We start from the raw sequence: 6,093 nt of genomic DNA on the forward strand, positions 1-6,093 counted from the left end.
CCAGCAGCCGCCTGCCGCCTCCCACCGTTTCGGTCCAGCGTTTCCTTGTCCAGCGCAGGCCGCGGGATCTGCCGAGCCTTGGCTAGAAGGGCGGCCTCGGGCGCTTTGTGGACGCGCCGGGCGCTTTCTCCTTGGCTCGGCGCTTACCTCGGATGGTCACCAGCTCGGTTCTCTGAGAGATCCCGGGGAGACCGCGGACGGTGTCGGGATCCCGGCCCCCGCCTCCCGCAAACGGCGCCCTCCCCGCTCCTCGCTCTGCGCGAATCCTGCGGGGAGCTCCGGTCTCAGGCAACTGGATATTGTTTGTTTTTGTGGTTTTTTGTTTGTTTTGTTTTTTAGCTCACCAACTTAACCTCGCAGCACTGCCCTTTTATGAGACTGTAAGACATCTAATTATGTGATTCTTGCTTATTTTTACTTTTTCTTTATCATTTCTGGAATACGGCAGTAGAGTCCTTCGTGCATGGGGGGTGTGTACACATGCACACATACACAGAGTTCCGTATGCACTGCACTCCAGCAATCGGATTATGAACGGATTTGACAAGATTATTAACAATTTTATGTGCCACTGCAAATAAATGCCAACTGCCATACACATTTTGTGCTACTCACTACATCTGTGTGTCCAGTTTTAGTTGCTGTATAGAATCTGCATAAATATGTTTTTATTAAACAGCTACCTTTGTAAAGTACAGTTAGGAATGGCAAGATCTTTATTAGAAGTGAATTACTGTTTAGGATGCTCATACCTTTAAAGATTCGAATACTGTATGAAGTTTAACTTCCTCTCTATTTCTACGAAGTTGGTTTAGAGAACAAGAATGATTCTTTAAAAAACCCGTGAAGCCAAGTAGATTAGGCATTTTTAATCAAAAGAACTTGAAAAGTTAAAAAATACAAGTTCTTGAAGGGTGGAGGGAAGGGATGCGGAACAACAAAGATGTTTTAGTCTTCAGGAGCGATTATTTGCTACATTAGACCCAAAGTGAAACATTCTTTTATTTTTCTAACTTAGATGTCTATTTTAAAAATTTTTGATGGATACAGTCGCCATTTATCTTGGCACCAATACATAAAGAGTACCTCATTTCACAACAGGATGCAAATGGAGTAACAGCATCAGTAACAAATTGAGTAACTCTACTCAGCCCTCCTTTGAAAGCTTTAAAAGGCACGTGCAGTGGCTGTTCACTGGGTGGGAATATAGTAGCAGTGAAGGATTTAAAAGTCTCCCTAGAGTCTTTATGAAACAAACACCTATTAATCATGTTCATCTTTTCTTCCCATCACTCATCTTCTTCCTAATTTGTTTCTCATCAGTAGTAAAATGTCAGCTGAAAAACTTCATGATATCTGATTACATAGAGAATAAATAGGACAGAGTTGTGTAAATGTTCAACAAAAATATTAACATCCAAGCTTATTACGTTTATAACACATGTATTTTATGACCTAGTGTAACATTGATCATTAATACTCTAAAGAATTTGACTTGATAACTCTAATACTCAATTTAGTGTCAAAAAAAGAGTATTAATCATGGGGATGGATTTTAAAATATTATTTTAAAAGAGAAAAATAAACACAAGTGGTTGTGAATTTGTGGGCATAAAAGTTAGGAAATTCACAAGGATTGTTTCCATAATAGCTGTCATGTTACTCTGTTGCCCATGTATGAGTACTTTCTCTTAGGATGTTTTGTCCTCTTAGGCCTAAGTATATTCATGTGTTAGGCCTAAGTGATGGGCACATTTTAAGCTCACACAAAAATTTTCACCATAGTGTGTTCTAATGCTAGAAAAACTGAATTTTCCTACTACAGTTATATTTATTTAAACTTCCTTTGAAGGAGGCACAGGATTGAGTGTTTCAAACATGTGTGTCTTTAACAAGCCACTGAAATACATGGAAGTATGATTATCAAAAGGCATGACTACCCAGATGTAGACTCTCTTGGTTGCAGCCATAAAAATCAATGCGTTTTATATTAGAAAAACTACATATGAATATATTCTGAAAATATGAAAAATACTGTTTAAAATTTTGCTTTACTCACTGAAAACAGCATTGGAACTTTGACTAAACTGCAGGCTCAAAGCCAGTAAATTAAATTTGGCCCCAAAAAGTTATTTAAAAGAACAATTATGTGCAACTGAAAATAACAAAATACAGATGTAGCCATCTTCACATGAACAATAGATCTTGCCTTCTAAACTGCAAATATTAGGTAGACAATGCTGATAAATTTATTTTTCTTTTTGAGAATCTAGAAACCATTTGAAGAACTAGAAGTTACCCTTTTAAACAATGTTTTAAAGTTTCAAGTACATTGTATCCTTTGAACTGGTTAATTTTTTTTAGAAACAAACTTAATATTGGCCCCTTTATTGTGATTACAATTAAATAGGCTAGGGCTTTTGCAGGATCTATGTGGTCACCTTTTCCCACAGGCCTCATTACTGCATTTGTTAGTGTTATGAATTTAAGATTTTCTTTTTTAGATTGTATAAGTACTTTTTTGCTCTTGTGCAAAGAACGCTGAAGGAAGATACTCCTTTAGATTGAAGAGTTCATGGAACTCCATGGGGAGAAAAAAAATTTTAATAAGTTTAAGTGCCATTGAGACAAAGACTAGTTTTAACTGGCTTATATATTTATTATATATTCTAGTGGAGATCTGTTTTATCTGTTTTATTCTCTGTAGCCTGCTCATATGCTACAGAGAAGAAAGTTTAAAACGCTTCTAAAACTACATATAAATAAGAAACCATTCTCTCTGTGTTCCCTAACACCAGTGCTTTGATGGTTACTTTAACTTTGAGATATTTGTTAATGATATAGGCTTTACTGTTGTAAAGCTATTTTAACCATAAATGGACAGTTGGAAGGAGTATTTAACTGAGTTATATATGACACTTGAGAATATAAGTCAAAAACTGTTTCAGTGAAGTTTATAAAACCTATCTACATTCTTTTATTAAATAACTGGCAAGGCACAGATTGTGACTTGGAATTTGAATGGTCACGTTTTTGCACATTCATGATCACAGAGTTGAGTGGTCTCAAATTGCATTTTATATCACACTGTCAAACACCAAATTGAGTATTCAGAGGGGACAGCAAAGCTTTTCTTTTCAATTTAAACATGTAATCCAATCCCTAATTATTTCTAAACGGTCATTGCTGCAATAATTTATAGGGACAAATATAACCTTTTCTCACATTGTATAGCTTAATTTGCATATGTGGATTTTAAAATGTGTGAGGGAAATGAAATACTAATTACATTAAATAAACTGGAACCACAGGGATTAAAATTAACGATACAATATTCTCTAAAACAGTTAGCTAACGTATGCTTATGGTTTTGCACAAGTGTTTTGTATTTTTCCCCTAAAACTTTTTTGAATACATTTATATTAAGTAGTAAATAGTACAATTTCTATTTAATATTGTCATCATTTAGTACCATTTTATTTTATTTATTTATTTTTTATTTATTTTAGTAGAGACAGGGTTTTGCCATATTGGCCAGGCTGCCCTCGAACTCCTGACCTCAGGTGATCTGCCCGCCTCTGCCTCCCAAAGTGCTGGGATTACAGGCGTGAGCCACAGCGTCCGGCCGGTACCATTTTAAATATTTCATTTTCGTAAGTTGTATCTGGGAAATATAAAACATAAAACTTCAAAATATAAGAAAAGTTATATATTTTAAATCTAAGTTTTAAAAGGTCAAATTATCATGCTACTAAGAAATCACCTATAAGGTGGCAAAAGTTGTATGTTTGTTTTTGTTTGTTTTTTTTTTTTTTTTTTTTTTTTTTTGAGACAGAGTCTTACTCTATCGCCCCAGCTGGAGTGCAATGGCATAATCTCAGCTCACGCAACCTTTGTCTCCTGGGTTCAAGCAATTCTCATGCCTCAGCCTCTCAAGTAGCTGGGATTACAGGTGTATGCAACCACACCCGGCTAATTTTTGTATTTTCAGTAGAAACAGGATTTTGCCATGTTGGCCAGGCTGGTCTCAAACTCCTAACCTCAAGTAATCCGCCCACCTTGGCCTAGAAAACCATAATTTTGTTCAACTTTGCAAATAAGAAATTCTATAGTCAAAATGTTGGCAAAGAAAATACTATTTAATTTCTAAAGTGAAATTTGGGAACTGTCATCAGTGTTGTCATGCCATGATTTTGTTAGCTACTTGAGTGAGTATAAGATAATGGCAAAATTAAAGGAGCAGACCTAAGAATGAAATTATACTTTAAATATCAGATCTTTGTATCTAACCAGTCCATAGTTTTAAAAGGATTTTGTGCATATTGGAAAAGTCATGTCTACTCTTCAGGACTTCAGCGTAGCATGTTGAAATGTACTTTAGGAAGTTTGATCCCTTATTTTTAAGCAAAGCAGTTAATGTCACATGGGGAATATCTGAGTTGTAAAGACCAAAATTATGAAGTCTTCATCTAAGAAGAAATGAGAAATTGATTTGTAAAAAAGAAATGAAAATAAACAAATATAATTTGGCAAAAGATGAAGGCAGATTTTAAGTTAAAGGTAAGGAAGTTAGGAAGAAATGATAGAAAGCAATCATACTCCATGCAACATTTAATGAGAAAAGAACAGGTTGTATTATGTGTCTGAGAATTTTTCTGCACAGACAAAAAATAATTTTCCTTTAAATTCAGTAAGTGATTTAAATGATTCACTTATCTTTTGTGTGGATTATAAAAAGCAGGTTCAATTCTTAAATCACATAGTTTCTATCTTCACCAGTTAATTTATATGAAAATTAGCAACTGGCCAATCATCTAATAAATTCCATCAAATAGACCATTTAGATAATAAGCACAGTTACCTCCTCATCAGCAAGTTGATTCTTTTTTTCTCTACCAAAATTATAAACATCACCACTTCAGTTTTCTAATATCATTGATCTGGTATCAGCCAGGATGACCCATGGCTTAGCTGTAGGAGGGTAAAGTGAAGAAGAGACATGAAACAAGTTGACACTGATGAATATATCTAATTCTTCCATGTGTACACAGACTGTCCTTTAAATTGTTTTATATTTTTAAAAAGAGAGAGGGAGGGAAGGAGGGGAGAAAGAGAGGGGAAAGAGGAAGAGGAAGGAAGAGAGAAAGGACCTGAGAAGTGTCACAGAAAGCTTATTTAGTGTTTATTTTCTTTGACACAATCCAAGATTCTTTTAGCTACAATGAATTCAACTAAGCTTCATAGTAAGGCTTGAAAAAGACTGAAAGATCATCTGTTATGTCCAGAATCTAATCAGTTTCAAGATGTCCTACATTTAGACTACAACAGCAGAGAATGTCTAACAGAGTCTCTTCCTTTTTTAAGTCTGAATTTGGAATCTCTGTGTTTTTTCATACCCTAGAAATTGGAGTTTTGGTTGGTTTCATGAATTCCAGCAAAAAATGGAACAAATGGGCCTATGCTGTGGGATATTATTGTTGAAAGCCAGTAACTTTTTAAAGTTTGTATTTTGAGAACATGCTTTTTACATGTTAAAATGTGTACAAATAATTCTCTTTTGTTTAAGGAACTATAATTTTACAACAAAAAATGAAAACAAAAATAAAAGTTTTTGTAGATTAAAACTCAGGTAACTGTATACTTGCTTCTAAACTAAAAAGTGTAACTATATTCACTTGTCAAATGGAGCATTTTAGGATGGAAGTTATGTGTATAAGAAGGGATGATTTGCATTAAATACATTATAAACAGTTAAGGAGACTATACAGCTAAAGTACTTTTAACTCATTTAAAGTAAGCATTTAAACCAAAATTAATATTTCAAAAGAGCTTACATGGCAATGAAAACCTAGATAAGAGTTTTAATATTTTTAATTGTGTACAATATTTAAAATAATACTGGTTAAGAATTTAACATTTTTATTATGGTTATTATATTCAATAGAATACTTATTTTATCCCCTTTTCAAATTAAATATAGACTTGAAGCCATTTTATGGATAAGTCAGTCTGAAAACTACATTTTGAAAAATCCTAGTAGAATAATTGTGTTCAACTTTTTCACATTTGTTACATAGCTAGAACTATTCAGAA

This window comes from Colobus angolensis, unplaced genomic scaffold, assembly GCF_000951035.1.
Source record: "Colobus angolensis palliatus isolate OR3802 unplaced genomic scaffold, Cang.pa_1.0 Scaffold63, whole genome shotgun sequence".
NCBI classification, from domain to species: domain Eukaryota; kingdom Metazoa; phylum Chordata; class Mammalia; order Primates; family Cercopithecidae; genus Colobus; species Colobus angolensis.